The sequence below is a fragment of the Miniopterus natalensis genome, chromosome 12, assembly GCF_054644295.1.
Source record: "Miniopterus natalensis isolate mMinNat1 chromosome 12, mMinNat1.hap1, whole genome shotgun sequence".
NCBI lineage: Eukaryota > Metazoa > Chordata > Mammalia > Chiroptera > Miniopteridae > Miniopterus > Miniopterus natalensis.
Window position 1 is genome coordinate 57,839,055 of NC_142092.1, and position 27,316 is coordinate 57,866,370.

Sequence of the window (27,316 nt, forward strand, 5' to 3'; positions counted from 1 at the left end):
TAAAGAAATATGAAAGTCTAAAATCAGTCAGTTCAACCCAGACATTTCATTAGAATCAAAGCTGTAATTAAATCAATAAATCTTGCAAATGGTCATAAGCTGACTTCTGAATAAAGATGACATCAGCCCTTGATATTTCCCCACCCAATTTCCCGTTAAAATACACATAAAGACAAACAAAAAGACTAAACTCAAAATGGCCCTGAAACCAAGAATAACAGCCAGCCATTCATAAGAACATGGGAATAATATCTATTTCATACAGTGAAGATGACGCTTAATTAAAAGCAGTGTCCAATGAATGCTTTGCTTGCTGAAAAGGAAAAGCTGGAAGTAAGAAAGTTCAGCCCTGCCCCCCACTGCCTCCTTTTCCAGAATAAAGGGCGGGGACCAATGAAAGCAGCAGGGAGCAGCCCGGCACTGTGCACCTCCGCCTCCTGAAGCAACCAGACAGGGACCCACTACTCTCCTTCTCCCAGCACTTGCAGAAGTGCCGGGCAAAGAAGTTTCTTCATAAATCAGTAAGCACCATCTATAATCCACTGGCTGGTTCATGGCCTCCTGAGTAAGGAAAAACAGAAGTCCGGTTTTAAAAGATCTGGGTACAGAGAGAATTCTAACAAGAAGAATTTCCTTGTCACCAGCCAAGTCTCTTAGGACTGATTTGCAGCTCAGGAAAGAATGGGCTCCACTTTGACTGGGGAGACTTCTTTGGGGGTGGGACCAGGGTTTTCTCCTGTTTCAGCAGCCAAGGTACTGAGCCTCAGGGGTCCTGGGGGTAGGGGGCGGGGGGCCGTCCTCGTGGATAGTGTCAGTGGCTCACTGCAGGAGAACACCTGGCTGGGTGGGGAGGCAGGGCTGGAATCTAGCAAACGCTGCACCACTGTTCCAGCTGCGTGCCTGAGTGGGGAGCTGGGCCCGCCCAAAAGAATAAGCCTTCTGAAATCAGTCCGGAGCTACACCATTGGAAAATGGGGGCTGATTTTAACTCCAAAATCCAGGCCTGCACTGTCCAATATGATCGTCACATGCCATATGTAGACAGTGCAAAAATAAAGCATTTCCATCGTTGCAAAACTTTCCATTGGACAATGCCGGCATGCTGCCACAAAAACTATGAAGTGGAAAAAGCTTTGTCACTTTTTAACTAAAATGGAAGTGATATTATTTTCTTCTGCAAAATGTAGTCTCCAGAGAGATCTAAAGTCTTTTTGGAGTCAGAATGCAATGTAACTAAATGCATCTAGAACAAGGTATGCGATAAGATGGTTATAATACACCAATAGTCCATCTTTTTGCTCATTGTGTGTTTCTAATTTTAATGTTAGAATCAAACACATGAAAATACTGGTCTGTCTTAAGTAATATGCCTTAAAAAGAAATAGGGTTCTAATGGCATATTCATCTATTATACTTTTCTAGTAAATTCCCTTGAGAAATCAATTTTCAAACTTACTTCTAAGCCACCCCAATCTGCACACTAAACAATGAGTCACCATAATATATACAAGGTGGGGCAGGTTTACAGTTATTCCTATGGAAAATAATGCAATAATTAATAAATAATAATACTATAATAAACTCTGTGTTTTGCATACTCACAACTATAAACTTAATTTCCCCACACGCTGTATATTTATTATAATTACCCTGAGGCAAAATAAATAAATTTAATTTTACCAGAAAATATTTACTGTGTGTCAAAGTTAGTCACACATTATATGACATTATATATGAATTATATGAAATTATATATATATAATTATATTATATATAATTATATGAAATTATGTGAGAACATATTTCAGAAAGAACTTATCTTTTATAACGGGGGACGGTATCATATAATATGAGCAATGGGGGAATAGTGAAGATGAATGTAAAGCAATATCCTTCACCTTTTGAGAGCTGGATAGGTGGACATTCTTACCCCTAATCAAAACAGGATAAACCAGAGGATCTAAAGCCATAAATACACATAGGATTTTTCCTGCCAAAGCTAACAGAGCAAAGCAATTAAAACAGTAAAAGAGAAATATAAGAGTCAGGCTCTAGAAAGATGTGTCCACCCCAAGTCTAAAGTACTAGGGGTGTGTGACTTCTCTTTAAAATATGGAAGTGTGGTTACAGGAAGCCTAATTTGCATATACAAGTCAGGCACTCTGGGAATCCAGGCCGGTCATCAGAAGCCCATTTAGAATGGGAATCCCTAAGTTCTGTGGAACCAATAAGAAAGTATTTAAACCACAAAGATTCATTCTCAAACAGAGAAAGAAAGACTCTGGCTGCTCCAGCCCTGGAGTTCAGTAGGCAGCCAGAACAGTCCAAGGCAGGAGAGAGTGAGTATGTGCACACACACCAGCATCTCACGTGCCTGTTCAGACAAAGGCTGGCACGAGAGAGACCAGCGGGGGGGCAGACAAATCATCCTCGAGTCTATCCTGTGGGGAAACCTAATGCAATCTGCTTAGCAGAAGGTACCACACATTGAAAGAGAAAGGCTATCTCTATAAACATGTAGTCATCTCTGAGGATTCCTTCAAGAGTCTTCCTACCTGAAAGGAAAACTTCCTTCTGTTTGGGGGTGGGGGAGTGAGAGAATGGCATCAGGTAAACTATTATTCGGGGTGCTGGGACAAAAAAGAGGTGGCAGCAATCACAGAATGAGCAGTCACCTAGATGCCAATGCAACATGGTAGAGGAGCCCTCTTCCTTCCCGAGAGCACCAGCCCACACAACTGGAAAATGGAAACTAAGCCAAGTACCTGTGGAAGTGAAGGCAAGATGCTGGGACCACCTACCCTAGTAACTGGCCCCCCAAACTTCTGATTGCACTTCAGGTCCTCGTGACTCACAGAAACAAGAATGTAATGGAAACCAGAATTACATTAAACAGCAACAATCCAAAAATACTGAATTTCTTTACATATTCTTTGACCACTGTTTCAAGCAACATGTAATAATCATATAGTGTTGATAATATCAAAGGCATATTCATTATTTCAATACAGTTTGTCCCAACAATTCAGACTTAGAGGGAAATACCCAAACAATTGTCCCATGAAGACATAATCAAGCCTCTGTCATACACCCGGTAGACAGAGGCCACAGTTCTTCATGCCATAAATAGTTGTGAATGCTTGCCTCGAAAAACTGTATCTTCCAATGACATTAGTCACCAGTTTGGGCCGACACTGCAGGACATTTCTCTCATCCTGGTCCTCAGCTGGCCTTATCTAGCTTTGAACTCAAGTCTGCTTCATTCAGTTATACTCTCTTCTGCGCCTTCAGCTTTGTTCTCACCTCGGTTCCCAGCCCTCAAAATAAAAGCATGCTATAAACCCTATTTTAAAAAGAAAACAGGAAAAAATACTCCCTTGACCCCAACTACTAATGCTTCCTCTTCCCCCTCTCCTTGCCCACCACCCACCCTCTCTCTCTCTCTTTTCAAGGCCAAGAATATTTAAGGAACAGCCTGTGCTCGTTTCTTCAGCATCCTTATATAATGCACATGGTTTCTGCCTCCCCGTTCAAAATTTTGAGAGAAGATCACTTTCCTCTAACTAAGGACATTTCTCGGTCCTTATCTTACTCGCCCCTTTAGCAGCATGTTACACTGTTAATCACTCTTTTTAAACTTGCCCTGCGTGACACTGTGCTCCCTTGATTCATAACCAACTCTGACCGCTCCTTCTCAGGCGTCTTTGCAAGACCCTCTTCCTCTGAGGATCTGGAAGTGCTGGGGCTCCCTGAGGGCTCAGCCCTTTTCTATTCCACAGCAGCTCACTCTCCCTAGGCCATCTTATCCATACCAATGGACCCCACAGACACCTGTAGGCTGATGATTCTTAAATATGCATCCCATTCCAGAACATTCTCTCACTCCTGCATTTCATTGAACAACTTCAAATTCAAAAATATGCCAAATACAACTTACTATTCTCCTGTACTGAGCATGTCACTAAATCCTGTTGACTACATACTTTCCAATAGATTTAAATCCATTCTCTCTCCTCCAGCCCCCACTGTCACTTACTTAGTTCGGGTCATCTCCCAGGGACAATTGCAAGGGTTTCTATTGCTAATCTTATTTCATTTCTCTCTCCCTCTCCAATTTAACCTCCCATAATGATCTGACAAAACTTAAGAAATCCTTTCAATTGTCAAGAATTGGGAGGGAGGAGGCAAACTTCAGATTTCTTTGCACACTCCGCAAGACCTCCTCCCATGATCTGGCTTCTGCCTCATGCATGAGCAAGTCCTCCATTGTTTACCAACCAAAAGACTTGGAGTTCCTAGAAAACACTGTGTTGTTTCACACTTTTTCATATTCTACTTTCACTGAATGAAATGCCCTCTTCCAGTGCTGATCCACAACTTAGTCTTTCATGATGAAGCCTCAGCAATCTCCTTCTTAGTCACCCATGCACACACTGCCATCAGCAGCAAGTTGGTTGTGCACCCGTATATGCCATCATCTCTGCACCTTGCATGTAAGAGATAATATTCATTACACTAAACTCTATTCTTTTATGAAGCAACTACTGGACTTTGAACTTCTTGAGGACAAAGTCAGCGCCGCAATTATTTTTTTATCTGAATGCTCAGTATGCCTGGCTTATAAACAATCCTCAATAAAGGCTTGCTGAATAACAAAGGGAGAAGTTAATGTAGGCATATGGCCACTAGAAATAAAAAATGAGTTAAAGAATTTGTTTACCCGCCCGGCGGGGCGTGGCTCAGCGGTTGAGCGTCGACCTAGGATCCAGGAGATTGGGGTTCGATTCCTGGTCGGGGCACATGCCCGGGTTGCTGGCTGCAGCCAATCAATGACTCTCTCATCATTGAGGTTTCTATCTCTCTCTCTCCCTCTCCTTTCCTCTCTCTGAAATCAATAAAGATATATATTTTTTTAAAAGTATAAAAAAAAAAATTCGTTTACCCAAGAGTGCAAAGTATTTAAACATAACTTAATTTATTTCCTAACCAGTGAATCTCCTTTATTCACACGTTCATGCAATAAATACTTATTGAGCACCCACTGCACACAAAATGCTGTACCACACAAGAAACAACATGCTGGTAACAAAAAGTGTTCCCAGCTTTCTCAACTCACTACAAACTCTGGCAATGCAAGAGCCTTCCTAGGAAATCCCATACAATCTATTCCCAAGGGCCATTAGGAAAACAAACATACACACAAGGTGGGAGGATGACCCTATGGTAAGCATAATAGCTAACCTTCTTTAACACACCCCTTAACTCACCCTGTCTTTCTTAACACACTCACCTGCTTCTTCTCCAGGTTCACCACTGCCTTAGTTTATTTCCTCACCAGTGAATCTGCTTTATCCACACATTCATACTATTAAAAAGTTATACCGTAGTCTTCCATTCTGGAAATACTGAGGACCAATTACCCTGAAAACCCTCCCAATACAAAAACATCTAAAACACATACACACACACACCTTTGTGTATGCTTAGTCAAGTTCACCAAAAAAAGTAACGAACCTCCTGAGAAGCCAAAATAGGTCAAGAAATCAATCAAGGTAAAAGAACACTAAACCTAGCAATTGGTTATATTCCAATCCCAGGTGGCTTCTACAGGCAGAAATCAAGTGGATTGTGAAAGGCAGATCGAAATCCTCTACAAAAACCTGGGACATCCACCCTCAATAGGTGGACCATGGGAAAAACTACGGACCCATGTCACACAGAGAGTGAGTAAGGAGACTCGACTATCTCTGACTTGGGTGTAGGGAGGAAAGAGTTTCTCCTGAGAACTTAGATCATGACACTTGCCCTTAACAGGTTTGGAGCCTGAATTCATACAATAGGTGTGGTCACCCCATAAATCTGAAGCTGAGTATTTAAACTGATGTAGACATGATCTGACAGTGCCCTTAAGGCATCCAGCAGAAGCAAATACAAGTTCTTCCTGAACTGATTCACCTTAAGTTCTCAAATAATCCCCAGAGAAAAAGCTTCTGGAAACGAGAGCTCACATAAAAAAAGAAAAATCACAAAACACATGAGGAAGCAAGCCAACACATACAAGCATCATCAAAAACAACAAATAGCAGATTGGGACAAAGTCTACGGATGATGGAATTATCAGATACAGATGATGAAATTAAAATGTTTAATATGTGTAGCAATAAAAGAGACTATATTAAAAGTATGATATATTAAAAATGACCATACAACTTTGAAAAAGAGCCAACCTGAGTTTCTAGGAAAGAAAAACATGGTATTTCAAACTATTAAAAACACGATGAGTGAGTTAAAACATTAAGTGCAACTGATGAGAAAATTAGTAAACAGGACCATGGCTACAAAGAAATCACACAGAATGGAGGACAGATGCACAGACGTAAGAATTTGGAAGTGACATTCATAGGCAGGAATGATAGTAAAAGTCTCAAAGGCATCTACATGGAGATTCAGAACCATAGAACCAACAAACAGGAGGGAAGTGTTATTCAAAGAAACAGTGGATGCAAAATGCCCCAGAATTGGTGGTAGACATCCTCAGACTCAGGAAACAGCAAAATCAATAAAAAGAAATCCACATGGATACAAATTTAGTAGTGCATATATTGACACAAAAATGTTTGACACATCCCTAAGGTAAAACACACACACGCGCACACACAAAGTAGTATATACTCATGTCATTTTTATTTTGTAAAAAGTGTGGATTTACAGAATGTGTACATACTTGGAAGAACTGGTTTAAATTATTAATTTTTTAAGCGGAAAGATTTCTGTCAATTTTTTATTTATGTTTTTTATCTTTTCCAGGGATTCTGAATTGTATACGTATCATTTTTATTAAAAAAGTTACTAGAAATTAAAAGAAAATAATACTAACCATATCTATGTATTTGAGTATATGAAGAGACATATACTAAAAATGTTAACAGCTACTATTTGTAGTTTGTAAGAATTTGGATAATTTTTGCCTATAGTATCTAATCAATGACCAAATAAATTATATGTATAAATACAAAGGAATAAAGAGTTCATATTTAAAAGCATTAATAGTATTTTTATTATAGATGCTAAGTTACTACATGATTTATAACTTTTGTATTTTTCAAATTTTCATTGCTTTATTGCTTACATTGTACACATTTCATTTGTTATTTCACAATTAAGAAAATATTTTTAGCATATGCATGTGGATACATAGGTGGGTCAACTGCAGTTGATCTAGAATTCTGGTTTAAAGTTTGTGCAAGAAAACCCCATTTTAAAATAATCAAAACTGAAATCAAATGTGCGGCATATCCATATATTTATATATAATGTTTTCAGAGACTTATAACTTTATGGGAAAGTGTTGCCTTTACATGTTAAAACTTTAAAGCACAGAACAAAAATATGTGCAGATCTCATAAAGAACCTGCAGGGGAATATCGGGCAGAAATAATACAAGAATGTTAACAGTGGCTGTCCCCAGTGTTGCAGTTTCCTTCTTGCATTAAAATCTGGGGAAGGAGAGAACAAGGGGGCCAGTCAGGGTTTCTCAGTGTTGACACACATCTGGCCTCAATTTGGAGTCTTGGGACTCAGAGCGGTGGAAGCAAGAGAACATAAGACAGGGGCTAAAACCACCTATCTTAAAACACATTAAAATTTACAATTTTTGGCATTTGGAGGGGGAAAGTCAACATTCACTATGGCCTTTCAACATCAGAGAAAAAGACCAAGGCAACCAAGAGAAAGGGGGCAAAGCTAATAATGCTTGGCATCTGCACTTCTCTTTAATGACATCAAAATCCACATCAGATATACGATTTGTGTGTTTGTGTACAATATCCTTGAACTTGAAACCACAGATTTTAATCTCTAATTTATTCAGGAATAAAAAATCAGACCATAAGCAGCATACTTTCATGTGACTTTAAATATATATTAGTAGCTAATGATAGGAAAGCCATCCCAGCGACCCAGCTGCTCTTCTGTAACCAAGTTGAATCTCATCCTTCAAACACTTCAAGGTTTATCAGGCAGATGAAGATAAAGGTCAGGTCACCTGTTTCTTTCTTTCCTCTTTCTGATAAGTCCTATTTCACAGATCCTTTACCACTCCTTTCCACTCTCCATGAGAACACTGCAGTTCTTAAAGGGTGCACCTAAAACACAATACAGCAAGCTTGCTGGGTGGTTCTGACCAACCAGGATACAGTGAAACCAACACCTCACTTGCTCTCATTTTAACTGTTCAGAGAACTAACTATAATGAAATACAGTCTACAGTTTGATATAACAGCCATTTCAAAGGGGTCCAGTTCTATTACTATGAAACTAAGAATTACAAAAATTAGAGTCCCCAAACCTACTGTTTCGCAAAGAGAATGGTCCACCAGCAGAGTTTGTTAATAATGCAGAGTCCTGGATCCTTCCCAGATTGCCTAAATCAGAATCTCCGAGAGAGGGTCCAGGACTTTGTATTTTAAATATATTCTCTGGTGATTCTAATGCAAAGTAAAAAGTGAGAACCAATGCCTTACTCTATGATGCCAAACTGTTACTGCTTTACCGCACACAAACTCATTCATTCATTCTCTATCTCTATCTCTATCTCTATCTCTATCTCTATCTCCTGGCAGCTCACAAAGGCAGAAATGAAATGACTAATACAATCTGGGTTGGTTTCAATCGGTGGTTAAACTGGGATTAGAACCAGGGACTGGTAATCCCTTCTTTTAATTCCAATCCAAGCTTATCCCTCAAGAGAAGAACAGAACCGGGGCTGTAGTAAAATGAGGAGGGAGCAGACTATTCGAGAAGGTTGAATTAGGGAAAAGAAATCACCTAAGACAATTCTTCGCTCACACTTGATCCTTGCAGATAAGTGGTGAATAGCTGAGGAACTGTTCAGTTTGGAGGAACCTGCCAGAAAAGAGGAGAGGACTGGGAAGGCAAGGAATGAGAGGAGAGAAGGAAGGATGGAAAACCCCAAGCAGCAGAGCGGGGAATTCCTGTGACTGTACAGGACACACTAGTTGGATTCAGCCGAGGCTCCGTGAAAGTTCTGGAGTTTCACTCTTGCAATTTCAATTTTCACATTTTCTCGTATTAATACGAAGCTTTATGCAACTCAGGAAATGTTCTTCCCCAAAAAGGCAAACTCAACGTCGAAGTAGTTGACGTCTGCGTTTGCTGCGACAACAAAAGCTCAGAAGTCATTTGCATATTGTGGGTCACATTTATTTCCTCAGATATCAAGACAAAACCCTAGCACTGAACACAAAGTGCGCCCATAAATTCTTTCCGTTGTTTTGGGTCCCAGTTTTTTAAACAGCACTTCATTCTGTTTCCAAATACAGATACAAACTGCAGACAAAACATCCTACCACAAAACTAAATCCAAAAATGTCCCGGATCGACAAATCCACAATAAAGAGGCTAAACTCCAAACCCTAAATGGTAAATGTAATGACCATGACCTTTGGCATGTGGTAAAAGATGAATCCAATTAATGTTACCTTAAAAAGAACTTTGGTAACTCCTCTCCTTCCTGCCGTAATTGCCCATTACAGGCCTCAGAAGCCAGCTGTTTGGTGGAGACAGATCAGTGATACACAGAGAAGCATTTTCTGACCAATGTACGACTTCAGTCTGTGTAAACTCTGTGAAACATGCATTAATGGATTCCAAAGGCACTTAAAGAGGCCATAATCTGTTAAACATTTACAATTACAAGGGGATCAATAAAAATGGAATTGTTGAACGGTAACTTTCCAGATTCCAAAACAACAAAAAGTTAGCAGTGACTGAGAAAAACACTCTTGCTAAATCATGAGGCTGGAACGGACATTAAAGGCTATCTAGTAAATCCCCCTGACCCTCCATTCCCTCCTCCAAAACAACTCAGTCATCAAGCAAGTCATTAGTGAGGGCAATTTCAACATATCTGAAAGCCTGACCTCTCTGCTTACCCCCTCGTTAAGCAGATTTGGCCCGTGACACTTCAAAATCCCCTTTCTAACTGGAACTGTACATCCGTACAGATGTTCGCACTCACACTAGAGCTGCCCTTGGACGTGAAGTTACCCAGCTTCCTGCCCGCTCCATTTTCCCCGTTCATCAGCCCTGTCCAGCCTGGGTTCTCATGTCGCCCAGCGTAAATGCCATGGCCCATCACATGAGCTCCCCTCACAGCAGCCTGGTGCTTCCCACACTCCTTCCTGCCCTCTAACACCCAGTTCTGATTAAACTCCAAACTTCCTGTTCTGCTCCCATTCACAGCCTGTCCAGGCCCCATGGAGAACACGTAAGGAAGAGATGAAGATGTCACTGCTAATCAATACATTCTCGTCTCAGCAGAGCCCCCAGGAGGAGGCGTTTTAATGCTGTCATTTCTCTCTGCTCTGGTCCATTTCTCATGGGATCTCTTCTAGGCCTTTAGTCCTCTCAGATAAGCTCCATAACTTTCAGGGCCACCCTGGAGAAATCAAAACCTAAAATTCCTCTTCAAGTTCTGCCCTTCCCGTCCTTCTCTCCTTTACCGCCCATCACTTGATGATGTGGGCCATTTGTGGACATCTTCTCTGGCTCACCTGCTCAGGGGCTCATTAGAATCACCATGTGGCTGCCCTGGTGTCTCTCCCAAAGATTGGGTCAATTGGTTAGAAGAGGGGCCTCTGAATGTGGTTTATTTTTAAAGTTCCCCCAGGGGATTCTTAAGATAAACTAAGTTTGGGTACCACTGACCAAGACAACTTTATCCACTCCCAACTTTATCCAGCTCTTCTGAGCTGCATTCTCACATACCTAAATGCATTCTAGAACCACCACTGCCTCCTGTATATTCCCTGGCATCTCAAACTCAACAGACACCAACTACACTCCTCATCCTTCCTGTTATGGGCTGAACTGTGTCCCCCAAAGATTCATATGTTGAAGTCCTAACCCCCTAGTAACTCCAAATCTGACCTTTTTTGGACATAGGGTCATTAAAGAGGTAATTAAGTTAAAATGAAGTCATTAGGGTGGGCCCTAATTCAATATGATTAGTATCCTTGCAAGAAGAGGAAATCTGGACACTGACATGCACATACAGAGGGAAGACCGTGTAAAGACACAGGGAGATGACCATCTAACAAGCCAACAAGAGATGCCTCAGAAAAAACTAACCTTGCTGACACCTTGATCTTAGACATCTAACCTCCACAACTGTGAGATAAATTTCCATGTTTAAGCCACCTCCTCTGCGGCACTTTGTGATGGCAGACCTAGCAACTCATGCCCTTCCAATGCCCTGCTTACTCTCCTTTACTTTTCCATCTTAGCCAATGGAATCACCATCCATTCACCATTACCTCACCCCCTCCCACACTTACCATATCTGCTCATCTACTGCTGTGTCACTTCTTCCTCCTTAATATCTTTCTCATCTGCCTCCTTTCCTCCAAACCCGCTATCACTGCCTTGACTCAGGTCCTAATTATCTCTGTTAGGATATTCCAGTACCTTCCACCTACCACCATTCCACTCGGCTGTGTGAAGAATATCTTGCTGAAATAGAAGTCCTGCATGCCAATGCTCTGTTTTAAACCCTTCCACGGTTCACCGCTGCCTTAAGTCCAACCTCCTCGAGCACAGCGTAGAGTCCTCCAGCTACCTCCTACTTCAGCCGCAGCCTACCTCGCTCATGAAGCCCCAGTGCTTTGAATCTGTTCGGAACTCCCTCAACACATAACGCTGATCCATGCAATTGTCTTTGCACATGCACGTGGCTCCTCCTGGAACACCCTCCCTTGCACAAACTCTATGTCGGGTAAACACCTACTTCATCCTTTCAGTCCCAGCCTCAGAATCACCTCTCAATGAAACCTTTTAGGACCCTCCTCCCCATCTAGATTAATCACTACCTGTTCTATGTTGCCTCTGAAACCTATACATACTTCACATTATACTGTGACCACAGTGTGGCAGGTGCCACAAGCACAAATACCCATAGGGACCAACGAGGCATCCTAAATAAATAAAGTTACCCTAGTGAAAACCGATCTTAGATTTGCATGATACAGAAACTCTGCTTGCACTAGATCCAGTCATAGTGCCAACCTGGCTATGTCATCTTCTAAAACCTTGTATTGAGCAAATAAAAAGAGCATGAGGCCAAATTCATTTGGTGCACAGACTGCCAGTTTTGCAAATTCTAGCCAAAGATGTAAAATGCCAGAGCCTGCGCTTCTCTTCCTTCAGCTCCTTGAAATGAAAAGACTACAGAACATGCCTGTGGGTATTCCCACAGCCCAAATACCTGTGGCCACAGGCTGACCCTTGTTCATACTACTCCTTCACGTCAGTGGGGCTGACGTTTACACACAGATCCCCACTTCACTGACTGCAAGAAAAGGAGTCAGTGTTGAGCTGTATCCCTTGAACTCACTGCTACTCAGTACTTAGCAAAAATATTCTTTTGTGAGAAATAACCTTCACAGGCAATATCGTGAAAGGTATCGAGGCCATCATTACACAAGGTGTGTGGAATGTCTGTCCTTGGACAGAGCCACACCGGCCACGAGCTGCTTGTCTAAACTGTCTTGCTTGGGTTCCTATAGAATTGCTTTTCTGAGATAAGCTTTGGCATCAAGCCATTGGCCTATATTGAGCAACATTAATTTTTTTAAAACCTCAGTTATATTCATAGTAAAGGTTGTGTTTGGAGACATTGCTTATCCCATTAACATATCTAATGTGCAAAGAATGAAGATAAAATTCTCTCCTCCCAGCCCCAGGAAGTGTTGTGTCCCTGATTTATTCATTATCCTCAGAGGATCTCGGAGTCATACAGCTGACTGTGTCCCCTATTAATAAAAACAGTGGCCCGGCCAGGCGTGGCTCAGCGGTCGAGCGTCGACCTAGGGTCCAGGCAATCGGGGTTCGATTCCTGGTCAGGGCACATGCCCGGGTTGTGGGTTTGATCAATGACTCTCTCATCATTGATGTTTCTATCTCTCTCTCTCCCTCTCCATTCCTCTCTCTGAAATCAATAAAGATATATTTAAAAAAACAAACAAAAAAAACAAACAGTGAAGTATGTGGCCCTTTTCTAATACATGGGTAGGACCCTGAAGTGGACGCTCAGTGTTGGTCTCTGCTTAAACTCACACTCATCCCCCTGCATTTCCCCCTGTGCTTACTAAATGTCTTTCTCTTCAGTAGGGAAATATGCAGTAACTAACTTCCAGCATTGCCTTTATCACACCTCTACTATTTGTGAGTTTTTTGAGGATAGGGCCTCCACCTTACTCACCTTTTATCTCCAGTCTAACAAGTGATCACTAACTGAATGTCAAACTTAATTGCATCCCATGTGATTACTTCCAGTTATGGGTGAAATGGTCAATTACTTCTTTAGGAACCTAACTTTATTTCCCCAAAGGAGTAAAAGTGGTCCCTGACCTCAATATCAACGGCATCTGGAAGAAAACAAAGCTTATGGGAACCAATGTGAGGAATACAAATTAAACAAGTACAGGTATAAATAATATTTAGTTTCTAATTCTTTGCTATCCATTTTTATAGTATTTGTTCCATTTTCTAGTAGCTAACCAGTTCTTTTGCAGAAGTATATTATCCAGGGATACTCCACAATCAGTTCATACAGTGAATGCAGTTACAACCAAAATATTTGATGGCATATTAAAATCTGCACACACAAAGGATAGAGGAGGGCCAAGGGAAGCCTTGAGAAGATGTTCTCCCTCAGGGTATAATGCTATGGGAAGTGGAGGGTATCGCCACAGTGGGCAGAAGCATGTCCACTAGCGAGGTCGGGTCAGTTCCACTTGTATCATCCAGGTCCGGTTGGTAGTAAAGCTTCCTGTTGCTCCGATCATTTTCCAAGGTCTACAAATCCACATTTCATTCACACAAATCTGTGTCTTTAAACTGTTCTCAAATTCTGCTGGTAGGAGTATGAGCTGTTATCACTGTTTTGAAAATAGATGTAATCATTTCTCACCACTATTCATAAAAACCATCCCCAGCTTTCGAGGCATAAATTCTGTAACTGGGAATCTATCCTAAAGAAATCATCTGAAATGCAGAAAGAGCTTCACACACAAAGGTATTCACTGCGGGGAGGTAGAGCTACCGGATGGAATTAAGGTCACCTCTAATTATGATGTACTACGAAGACAAAGAACAGGATGCTCATTGGGCCCAGTAGGATTTCAGCCATATAAAATGTAATGGGAAAATATTAAAAGGAAATACCCCATAAAGTTGACAATGGCTCTCTCCAGGTAGGGATTATAGCTGGGGTTTTTTTCTTCTTCTTCTTTATATTTTTCTTTGTTTCCTACAATAAACACATATTACTTTTGCAATTTAAAAAAGTTTTCTTAATAATCTTTTTCAATCTACTTGAAAACCAACTGACAGTACTCTCAAAAATGTTGTTGGGTGCAGTGTTTTTAAAGTAGTAAATAAATGAGAAATAACACTAGATGTCCAAAACTAAGGCAATCTCTGAAGGAACAACGGTTTAACAACTTAACGGATTACTATTAAAAATATAACGCCCCAGGCTATGTTGCCATGTATAACAGTAGATAAAAAAAACGGTCAGTGGAACAAAACACATTTGTTGCCTCTACATAGAAGTAGACCATAAAAAAGCCATAAAGGAAATAGACCCAAAGCTACCATGTTTAAAAAATAAAAAGTTCTCTATTACATTAGGGAACTGCAAATGTGTTTGTTTATTTAAATATTACCCTAATGTGGTTTCAAAAATAATTTTTCAAACATTTTAAAGAATAGTCTAAGCAGTTTCTTACAGAGAAACAAATATTTTTAAACGAATTAAATCGTTTTAAATACTTTAAGATGTGTTTACTGAAAAACATGTTACCCTTTTGCCCGCTGAGTTATTCCACCATGAAAATGGGATGAAGGAAAAAGGGGGTAAGTGATTCTACGCATCCTGCCTGCATTAGAACAAACCCAGCACTGCGCTCGCCTCAGTCGCCACAGCTACCGGCCAGAGTTGGTACTTACCCCCCCAAATTAATGGAATGTTAAATAGGTTTTCCCATAAATCTCTTGCAGGAATAATAAATATATTTAGACATGAAACCTGGCCTAATTCTTGCTCCTAGAGAAAGCAGTCAAAGAGGTCCCTAATACCTGAATCGGTTAAGGATTTGTGATTCCTGGTCCCCCGCTTTGAGGTGGCCAAATGCTTGAAGAGTCGCTGGGACTGTGTTTCCAGGGTCATGGTGACAAAGGCCTGCTTGAGTGCTGAGGTTCCCTTGAACAAGCAGAGAAGTTCAACTGATGCTCCCAACTCTGAAAATAAAATTCCTCCAGGAAGCTTTAGCCTTTCAGCTACTCAGCTTCTGTCTTAGGGCGACCCAGAAGTGTCTCGGAACACCCTGTGCCACCTCCTGGCTTTGTCGGCCTTGAACCTGACCTAACCCCATGACTCCAACTCCTCCTGATCCAACCTATTTCGAGTCCTAGCCTTGAGCAACGCCTGTGCCTATGCCCTGGCCCTACGCCCAGCATGATCCCAAACACTGTGACCGGTACCTGCCTCGCCCAAGATCAGGAGCCTGTGGTCCTGGCCAGATTTCCATACAGTATCAGCTTAAAAAGAAGAAAATCAACAGAAAATAAAGGCACATAAGCTGATGAATCAGCACCAAAACACCATAAGTAAAATACCCACAGTCGCCCAGATCTCCTGAATAAATATCTAAAGTGAATGAGGAATTAGATAGAGCTCAATAAAAAAGCATTCATCTCATCTTTTTTCCTCAAATGTATTTTCCTCAAAAATAAGAACAAGTATAATAAAGTGCTCATATTATAATAAGTGAACTTGAGAGATTAAAAGTTTTGAAATTACAAAAAATAATGTATTTGAATCAACTGATTTAATACACTGGTTAAAAAAAAAAAAAGTCAAGTTGCCAAGAACCTTTCATTCCCTTTCACATAAAACCCGTTCCTTATCAGATATTCCTAAGAATAGTCATTGAAACTGAATGCGTCCTCCATGATTCCCTAGCTCTTTAAATCTCTGTGAAATAGCATCCCTTACTGTTTAATGGGTTTTCATAAAATGTGGATTACATATTAAAACTTAGAGCCTGCAGATTTCCCTAAAACCAAGCATCCAGCATATAAACCTATGATTTTATTCATCTTTACTGAATCTGAAAGGTTAAAAAAAATTGATTTCAACAAACTATGATGTCGAAGTCTTAAGTATTTGCCCAGCTAAGTCTCGGTCTTTGCCTGCTCTTCAAGGTTTCCAGGAGAAGCAGTAGCAGGTTGTAAAACATGAAGGTGTCTGTGCCATCTGAGTCTTTCTACAAGGCACACGAGGATGCAGACACCTGGAGTCCTCCCACGGTTAGTTTAAGCTTATTAGACTGAATTTGCTCAACGGCATGGGAACATCATTTCTTTGAAGATTAAACAGCCAGATCAAACTTGAAAATAATTAGCTTAGAGTCACTGAATAATACAATGGGGAAAATGATTTTTGCAAATTGATTCTAAGTCACCTATTTTAGGACAAAGACCTGAAGGCCTGGAAAGGTTGGGTACTGCCAGAGGCCTACGGGCAGCAGCAGGAAAACTGGCACAGGAATCACGGCCTCATTAGTCTCTAACTAATTGAATCATGGTCTCATTAGTCTCGAACACTAGTCTCATGTATCATTCAGTCTCAGACTTACTTTATGAATTTCCAATTTTAAATATTTTTTAAACTCTTCACTCAGCTTTAAAACAGTGGGGGAAAGGAATGAGCCCTTAAATCCTACCATGGCAAAATAAGTAAATAAAAAATAAAAAGCCTAGAGCAATCACTCCAAGCCATTTTTTTAAGTTAACAGGAAGCTATGAAATACCCAATCATCTGGTCTTCCGCTACCAAAACTTAACTTCTGCATTGTACTTTTTTACAAATTACACATAATTACTAAATTGGTAACTACACTAGATTAAGTATATATTTTTTATTTGATTATTATGCTTTATTGTTAAGAACAAGGAATATTTTTAATCTAACCAAAACTACTTCTACATATCCATGCAGAGCAAACCAGAGTTTGCTCTGGTTCCTAACACAGAGCAAACCTTCAATGAATGCTATTATTATTCAGCAGTAGGCAAAATTGCTTAATAAAAAACTGCTTCAACACATACCTAGACTCACCTCCCAAAAATATGCATTCTATTCTTATTTTACTATTGTCAAGTGAAAATTTTTAGAAAGCCACAAACAGGGAGGCCCATTAAATGTCACCCAAAAAATGCCAAATGGTCAAACAGGAAGGACAGCTTCCATCTGCCATTCACTTCCAGCGCTCTGTTTTGCTACCATTACTCAATTCTTCCACGACTCTACAATCCCACACACAACCCCACCACGTCCTTTCACAGAGGTAACCCCTTCTCATTCTGCAGACCTAATCAAAAGTCACTTCCCTCGAGAAATCCTGAATCACCCCAAAGTCAGATGAGGTTCCCCATTTAATCTCTTCTGAAACACCCTATTATTTTCCCTTGTAGCATTTATCACACTTTGTACATATGTGCTTGAGCGACCATCTGGTCAATATCTTCCTTCCCAGTAGACTCCACGCTTCATGCCCCAGTGGTAAGGATGCTTTACTCGCCACTCTACTCCCAGCTGCTAGCACAGGAACTGGTACTGCACATAAGGAAGACATGTTAAATAACAAGCGACCCTAATTCTACACAGAACAGCAACAGACTAGATCAGTGTTTTCCCAGCTTCAGTTCATGACCACATCAGTGTGTTCGAAACTTCTGAGTTGTGACCAGCACCTTTTTAAAAATGAAAATATGCAGAGTAGCATAGAAAAAATAAGGGGGGGATCAGAGTTTACTGTACTTAGTAAACAACATGAAACTCTAGTTTTATTCACGTGTGTATGACCATTTGTAACTATGGGTCACAGTGAAAAAAGTTTGGAAGCCAATGAACTAATGTCCCAATACAACTCTTCGAACTTCCCATCAAAATGCTCAAGAAGATACACAAAAAGGCAAAAAAAAAAAAAAGAAGAAAAAAAGGCAGCAGCACTAGAAAGACAGAAAGGAAAAGGCCACAACCAAGGCATTGTTTCCACTACCCTCTGCAAAGGATGGGTAAGAAACACATTCTTGGACCACATGAATCTGAAAGATGTACACTGTACCTTTTGAACTTCAACAAGACAGATGCTCAGATAAATGTATGAAAAATCCTGAGTCTAGTTCAGAAATGCAGAAGATGCAACTGATTAGATAAATACGAGGCCATCCTCCAACTACAAGGGAGGCACCTGTGAAGCCAGGCAAAGCAAGAGGCCTAAACGGATGCAAATGCTAGTGAAGGTCAAGACTAATTACAGACACATGAAATATTTGCTGCAGATTTTATTACAAGATCTAAACTATGCTTAAATTTTAGATTATGATTAAAAGTTATATACTGTGATCCTTTGACTTTGGGGACCAGAAAAACATAGGTTTATGAAAGTATTTGGAAACATAAAGGCCCTAGATTGAACACTAGACTTGGCCATTTCAAAATACTATGGATGTATGAAACAAACAATACACAGAAGAAAACAGGAAATAAAAAAAAGCCCAGGAAGACTATTAGATTGAACCATATGAAAATGCTATTTTTATAAGTCAAAAGTAGTCAAATACCAACAATTCTGTATCACTGAACTTATCGACAACAATAAAAATGGCAATTAACACATTCAGTGTGCCAGGCATTTTTAAAGCATTAATTAAAGATTTTTGTATGTGTGTTGTTTTTTACAAATAGAGAACTGTTGTCTTAGAGACATTATGTAATTTACTGAAGGCCATGTGACCAAATACTGGTGGAAAAAGTCAAGCCAGTGCTTTTATACACAAGGCTATAGTACCTTTCCTAACAAAGAGAAAACTTAAGGGTAAGAGCTAAGATCAAACATAATGATTATAACAATAAATGTAACAGTAATAAGTTTCCCTATAAGAAGTATGTTAAAACAAAATCGATTAAATGTTGCTTACAGGCAAAAATATATTAAATAAAATGACACCAAAAGTTTAAAATCGGAAGGATGAGTGAAGTCATTTCAAAGAAAAAAAAAAAAAGAGAGAGAGGATTGATAACACTAAGATCAGGAAAAAAGTAGAATGTAGTCTCCAAAGCATAGAGGGTTATTTTATATTAACGAACCCATAGTGAAGGCCTAACAGGAACCTTTATGTGTTTAATATTATGTTAACACATAAAAATTACTATAAAAAATTGACAAAAGGCCATTTATAGAGAGAGACTAAAGGGCCATTATCAGTCTATGACAGCTCAAGTACAGAATCGGGGCATAGAGGATGTGAATGATATTATTATAGTGGCTGAATTCATAAACATATCTGTACTTGTCACCTAGAGAAAATCATGCTATTTTTCAAGCATCAGGACACAGAAACCCTTAATCAACAAGAAATAGAAATTGTACAACCCTCACTCAGTTACCACGATAAATAAAACCAGTAATTTCTACAAAAGTTCACATGACTATAATAAGGCAATATTCAGCCAAGTCAGCTTGAACCAGCAGTATTCCCAATGAAGTCAGATATTAACAAGAATGTTTGCTTTCCCTGCACTGTTTTTTATTTTTAGTGATTTGTATTAGCACAAAATAGAATTCAAGCTAGTTCCACTTTTTAAAAATTGCTATTTTCAGATGAAAATTCCTCCTCCCTCAATAACAACTGATTCAAAAATTTAAAAAACACTGCTGATTATTTTAAAGTTATTGATAATGAAGTACCCTGCAACAAAAATGCCAACGAAGTTGATCAATTTCTACCCTTATGTAATGCCATCATTTAAAAAAAATGACCTAATTTCAACTCAAGAAGTGAGAATCATACTTTTGTTTATTTTGTTGATTTTGTTCAATCATATCTTCTTTTTCTATATCAATGTCTCCTTTGTCTTCCATCCTCACCTCTCAATTTCACTTAACTAATTCACTTCATCTTTCAAGCCTCAGTATAAACGCTACTTTCTCAGAGAAACTTCCCTCACCTCTCCCAGACAAAGTTCACCTCCCTGGTATACTCTTTCTTCCAGGACACCCTGCTTGTCTCCCCAGTTCCAATCACACTTGCAGTTACCAGTTCAGAGGCCATCTCCCTCACTAGATCGCAAATCTCATGCAGTCAAGACCACATCTTATTTACCATAATATGCTCAACAGATGGTAAATATATTAACTTTTATTCAAAAAATTTCAGTTCAAACAAAAATTTTGAGCTTTACTGTATGCAAGGTATTTGTATTAGCATTAGGAAAACAGCAGAGAATAAAACAGAAATTTTAAAAAATTAATGTCTTCCCTCATCTAAGAAGATATTTTAGACGGTACTCTATTTACAAAAAAAGAAGTTTGCTGTAAAACAGTATGCCGTGTTAGGCCAGCAAGCAGCCTCAAGTATCTCGTGTTTACTGTGTCTCTTGATTGCATCATTTTCTCTTGTACGTGATTTAATCTCATGTTGTTTTATGAATTTAGTGTAGCCTGCGTGTAGTGTGTTTATAAAGTCTACAGTGGCATACAGTAATGACCTAGGACTTCACATCCGCTCACCACTCATCATCCAGAGCAACTCCCAGTCCTGCGAGCTCCATTCATGCATGTTAAGTCCCTATACAGGAGTACCATTTTTAAATCTTTTGTACCGTAATCCTACTGTGCCTTTTCCAGGTTTAGATAAGTTTAAATGCACAAATGCTCACCATTGAGTTACAACTGACTACAGTACTCAGTACAGTGACATGCTACACAGGATTCTGTCCTAGGGGCAATAAGCTATTAGATACAGCCTAGGTGTGTGGTGGGCTATACCACCCAGGTGTGTGTAAGGACACCGTGATGTTTCTACAGTGATGAAATCGCCTAGCAAAGCATTTCTCAGGATGCATCCCCAGTGTTAAGTGGCACATGACTGCATTTATTTTGACATATAATAGTTAATCCTGAGTTCTTTCAAGCTCTGACTTCTCCGCTAAGCTTCCACGCTGAAAACCTCAGCCCGCATGCCTCACTGGAACCATCCCCTTACTCTCACGCCCCTCCTCTCTGTTAATGGCATCAACATGTCCTTTTTTTGGTCCCTAACAGCTTCCAGCACCCTTCTTGTGGTCCTTCAAGATTGATCCAAAGCATACCACCACTGTGCCACAAACTATAACCTGCCACTCACATGCAGCACTTGGCCTTCCTTAATTATTACTCTTCTGGTGGAATGAGCTTTTCACCCAGCGTGTCCACTGAGGACAGAATCCTGCTGTGAATCTTTACTCCAGCACAGAGTTACTCTCTCCATCCTCAGATACTCCAATGGCATTTTGTTTAAACCTTGGTCTGTGACATGCATCGTGTCTGCCTGATCTTGCGCATTTGCATCCATGGCTCTCCGTGTTTATGAGCTACTTGAGAGCAGGGACCAGCCTTTCTTGGCTGTTTCTCTTCTTCTTCTTTTTAGTGTCCTCAGGCAGGCACGGGGACTTAACCACAGGAGCACGCAACGATTTCAGCCACATCGAGCTGAACTGACAAAGTCTCATATAAAGTGGTGAGCTTGAAAAAGTCGGTCATCCTGCCCCAGACTTTGAACCTTCAGGTCTCTGTGTCTACTCAGAAGGTAAAGCAAGCTCTGGGTACAATAAATACTGGGTACAGAATGACTGCCTCATTCTCATCACATGGCAACAATCCCTCTCCCAACAAATCATAGTCCAACATGGCAAAGCAGCCCCTTACCAAAAGGCAATTCTGTTTCTCCCTAGGTAAGAACACTCTGTCCCGACCCTCTGCTGATTACCGACGTCTAAGGGGTCCCCCAATACTCCCACAATGAAACCTGCCTGTAATGAGTAACCCCACCTACCTGCCCCTGCAGAAGTGGTTGACAGGCCTCCCACCAATGCCCGTTTCCCACCTAACAAAAGATTCGCAGATGCCAAAATATGTGCTCCAAGTGCCCCTCCCCCCCCCCCCCCCCCCCCCCGCCTGAGATCCAGATGAAGCGGAGTCCTCGTGGAAATAACATTCTCTGCAGTGATATTTGTTGTCTTGGTGCTCACGCAGCTGGAAAGAGTTTCCTTGTTGCCTCTTCATAACAGCCAGGCATTCATCTCTCTGACGAGGGCTCCCAATTGAGTAACATCATGCCGCAGCAATTAAAGAGGAGCCACCAAGGCTCTTTGGACTGAAACTTCTGACCCATGGGGGCAGCCTCAACAGCAGCCTGTCTCAAACCAGAGAGAACGGGGCATGAGGAGTGGGGGTACCCACAGACACACACGCAGGCGGAGATCAACACACTTACGGGTACACACAAACAGACCCACACACATCCCGCACATATGTAAATATGTATAAACACAGACGTTGGTGTAGGTTTCCCAAGGCAGAAGGACAAGCATGGAAGGCTAAGTGACAACTCGATGGCAGAGGGTTACATCAGACGGACAAGGCTGAGGCGGCAGAGGGAGATTCTTACGTTTACTTTCGACACGTCTATATTTTTGAATCATTACAAAAACTACATATTTCATAAGTGAATGCAGCTCCCTTCTTCTGGTTGGAACACTCTCTACTGTGTTCATACCCCCGAGTGACTTAAACAAGGTAAGCGAAATGCATTAACAAAGCAAAGTGCCATGACAGTGTGACCTCAGGCTAGGCCTGGCTTCCCACGAACTCAAGAGTTGAGTGATCCCAGGAAGCACGTCATGCAGTGAATACAGAAGTTCGAACACAAGCTGGGCCAAAATTAAGAACATCCCAAATGAGATGAAAGCCGGCACCAGAGAAAACATTTCAGGTTTATAAAGAAGATGAGAATGCCAGGCTCTGTCTCCTCTTCCTCAAGAAGGAAAAGCTAACTGGCTTGAAAATACCGAGACTCGTTTGAACAAAACATTCCTGACATTGAAGAGCAGCTCCACAAACATGCTCCAGATCTGAGGGGATCTCAAAAGAACTTCTGTTATCAATGTAATGTGACAGAATGTGAGCTCCCTGAGAGAAGAGGCCCGAGGTGTCCTTTTTTCCACTGTTCCTCAGTAATGGGAGGTGTGCGACAGACGTCTATTGAATGTGGAAGAGATAAATGTACACATAAAAGATTCAACTAAGAAGCAATGAAATGCAAACTAGAATTAGCGAGCAGGTAATATTAGCTCTTATTCCTTCTTTACGGATGCAAAAAGAGAGGAACTTTGATTTACTCAGCGACAGCAAAATTGGAAGTAAAAAGCCTCTTGATTCCCTCTATTGTGACGCCTTTTGTCTCTTTTAGGTTTCTTGGTTTATCTCTTGTGGTCCTTCCAGATCCTAATTTTCCAGGAGCCTTTCCTGACCCACTCCCAACCCCACTCCTGCACCCACATCCACCCTAAGACCTTGAGGGTCAGGTACTCTATGCTTGGTGCTCCCATAATTTTCTCATTTATCATGCTTGTTACACTAATTAGCAATCATCTATTAATATGTCTGTGAGCTCCTCATGGAGGGTAGGAATCCTGCCTTATTCACTCCCACTCCTTGCTCCTAAAACCTAGTACAGTGCTTGGTATATAGCAGGCAGTCAACTAAGTGCTGCTAGGGTTGAAAAGAACCTGTTGCCTCTCCCCCTGAGTCATTTCTCCTTTCAAAGAGCGAGGGATATTTTTCTGTTGAGGAAAGAATTTCAGAACGGAGGCAATTAAGGGGTTGGTCAAGGACAAACACTTAAACACAGAGAAAGAAAACTAAGTATAGCAGACTTTAAAAGGAATGGTTCAGTCTGGTAGGCGTGGCTCAGTGGTTGAGCATGGACCTGTGAGCCAGGAGCTCTCGGTTCAATTCCTGGTTACAGGCTCGATCCCCAGTAAGGGGACATGCAGGAGGCAGCCGATCAATGACTATCTCTCATCACTGGTGTTTCTCTCTCTCTCCCTCTCCCTTCCTCTCTCTGAAATCAAATATAAAAAATTAAAAATTAAATTAAAGAAAATAAAAAGGAATGGTTCATAGTAGCAGTCTCTGTATAGTGAATCCTAAAGAGGCATAGGCACACAGGATGGCCATAATAAACAGAATTTCCTTTAACTAACAGCTCCACTTGGAAATCTCACCCCAAAGAAATCCATGATCAAGTGTTACTAAACTTTCTTTTTCTCTTTTAGAGAAAGAGGCTGATTTTGACATCATTTCCCCTTATCTCCATATTCAACACAATGAACACAGCCTGATCTACCTCATTCAGGCTTACACATGTTTGTGTTAGCACTGGACCAAGGTTAAGAGTCTGCCCTGCTATTATACCACTTTTTAAAAACAGTGCCACAAAAGTAAAATAAATTATAACCTAAATCCATGCATGCAGTAAAATAGTCCTCTTTCATTTCTGGAAAAAAAAAAAATCACTTTTACATGAACTTCAAGGTTAAAATTTCTATAGCACAGATGACAGTAGCTACCATTGAAGTATTAAAACAATTTTCTTTGCCCCATCCCTGTAAGTTATTAATAACAACGGCAACAATGCTACTTTGAAATAATACTAACCTGCTGGAAAAAATGCCAGGGAAAAAAATCCCTTCACACCCCTCTCCTTCCCTCCAAAAAAGTGTATCCTTCTAATAAATACAGTATACTAACCTTGGGCTCCTTCACTTAATTAAATGACCAAACAAGCCAAACCCAAGTTTCCTTGCAGAGATTAAGCAAAGTACTGGGAAGATCAGTCATTCAAATTGTATTCAGAAGATAGTAAAAAGCAGCTGACCTACTCTTCTTTCATTATCTGTCTCCTTGGTAACCCAGCATCTCCAGAATCAAGGGCAATAAAAACATTTATCCAAATCAACTCCACTTTGGACATGCCCCCTGACAAGCCATCCATTCCTACCCATGACAGACGTATTGGGGTGTGAGAGGAAACCTACAGAGCTGCTAAGCACCTCTCCCAAAAGGATCCCACAGACATTCTTCCTATATAAGAGATAATCAGCTAGACACCTGAGCGCTAGAGATTTGGGCGGGGGGACAGGGAGCAGATGACCAAAAAGAAGGTTGTTAAAAAGTATTAGTCTACAGTATTGAGCGGGCTACTTCTATTGGAGGTTAAACTTCATAGAGGATTTCCAGGGTTGGGTCAGCCCTCACCGTAGTACTCGGGGTGCTACTCACTCCCCACCTCCACCCCTCCATCATCACCCCTCGCTTTACAAGGGCATTAACCTCAATTCCAAACTAATAATAATTCTTTCTCTTCTGTGCTGCAAATAGTCAACCACTGTGGTTAAATACTATGTGTAACGCAAACAGGGTCAAGAATGCTGGTTGCCACTGGAGTCATGTTTAAATTAGCATTAACCAGCAGGCCCTTCCCTAAACAAAACAAAACAAAACAAAATGCCTCTTGGTCAGCTCTGTGCCTGGAGAGTGACTTTAACTCACATGCTCAAAAGGTCCAGACATAACACAATAGCATCATTAATTTTTACTAAATTAAATTTCTCAAAAGTAGGAAAAGCTCTATCAATTGGGGGCTAGAGGAAGAAACCACATATTCATTTATTCTGCAGTCTTTATATAAGCTGGATAAACTAGCAGCAGTGCCCTAGAACTCACTAGCCATGAGTTTCAATGGAATTTAATGGGATAAAAGCCCAATCACCTCTCAATCATGTCACCCCTCACTATGCCCCAATATGTGTCACTCAGTGTCTTGCTGCATGTTGGGGTTAAATAATACTTTCCCCTCCCCATCCCCACATAGCACAACTCCTTAAAATAACTTTCAAGTTCCCCCGTAATTTGCCACCTTATATCTTTCCAGCCCCCATTACCCCAAACTCCAACCACATCTTCACACACACACACCCCACCCCAACATTCATCTTTAAGAGATGATCTTTTTCATCTTTCAAGTCCTTTTCAGAAGTCTTCCCCAAAGTCAGAATTTAATTTTCCACTCCCTGGCATGCCAAGGTCGTTGGATTCTACAGCTGCTGCCCAGTTATGCAATCCAGCTGCTATACTGAAGTTAGCTGCATCTTTTCCCTCCCACTGCAGCTCCTTCTAGACTGATTCCTCCTTTTCATCAGACTCATATCTCCACTAGAGGAAGAATTCAGTAATGGCTCATTGAATTAAAATTTCCTCTTTTTTCTCACAACTTTATGATATCCATAATAGTTCTCCATGAAACAGTTAACTAATACTTTTTGGGTAACATAAGTAAAAATAAGAAATCAAATAGGAGCATGATTCCAAGTCAGCAAGGCCAGAGCAGACTTTCAGACTTTAAACCAAGAGCTTATGTTCAAGTTTTTACTACATCACACTTCACTTTTAAAATAAATCATGTTCCTCAAGTGAGTGTGTATACTGGTACCAGAAAAATTAAAGAAAAGAAAGACAGGCCACACATCAAGTACAGACATGAAAATCTTGACCTCAAACTAAATTTCAAAAGTCTTATGATTTCCTGAACACTAGGAGCTTCCCAATAAAAATGAGTGTATTTTGCCCAGATTGCAACTTTCCCTGCAATGCATTTGAAATAAGGTTTCTGGCCCTAACAGTCACTATCAGACTGAATGTCATTATGTATCAAAAAGACTCAGCAAGCAAGGATTTTACTTTCTGTGAATTTTCCAGTAGGTCTAACAGAACAGATTCCATCAAACCTTGAAAATACTATGGTATGATTTTTTTAATCAAATTACTCTTTGGAAAACATTAACTTGAAATGAAAAATGGAAGTTTCAAAATGCAAGTTGCTGGAAGGGCTGCCACTCACATCCCCACCTCTGTTATTTTTTTCCCCATCATTCACAGGGAAATTGAGATGCAGGCTGAGTATCCAAAGCTGGGGGCAGCAGCTGACCTGCTAAGAGGCAATAATGCAAACAGAAGGCACAGAGGTCAGCTGCAGGGATCACCTTGATTTTAAAGCTAAGCAGCTTCCCACATTTTAAATAATAAGGGTAATCAAAGATTGATGGGGGAGGGACTGTTATTGATGCCCTTGTGGAGGAAGAACGAAAAAAAGAGAAAAATGAACTCCCAGCACAAGGCTTTCCCTGCTCCAGGCAACTCCTACAGCTGCTTTTCCTTGCCTCCCTGGCCCTCCTGCCCTCTCACTCCCACTCCCCTCCAGGACTCACCCCTTCACACTTCCTCTTACCCTGTTCCCACTGTTCCAACGCGGATAAGCACCCACCAGTCTCTAGTTACTCGGGGAG

At 40.7% G+C, this 27,316-nt stretch overlaps 1 protein-coding gene across 1 annotated transcript in view; it reads right to left on the minus strand.

Annotated features, from left to right (window-relative positions):
• The window catches only part of LPAR1 (lysophosphatidic acid receptor 1), a 90,999-nt gene that overhangs the window by 62,538 nt on the left and 1,145 nt on the right, over nucleotides 1–27,316 (minus strand). The gene's annotated exons all lie outside the window — the stretch shown is intronic.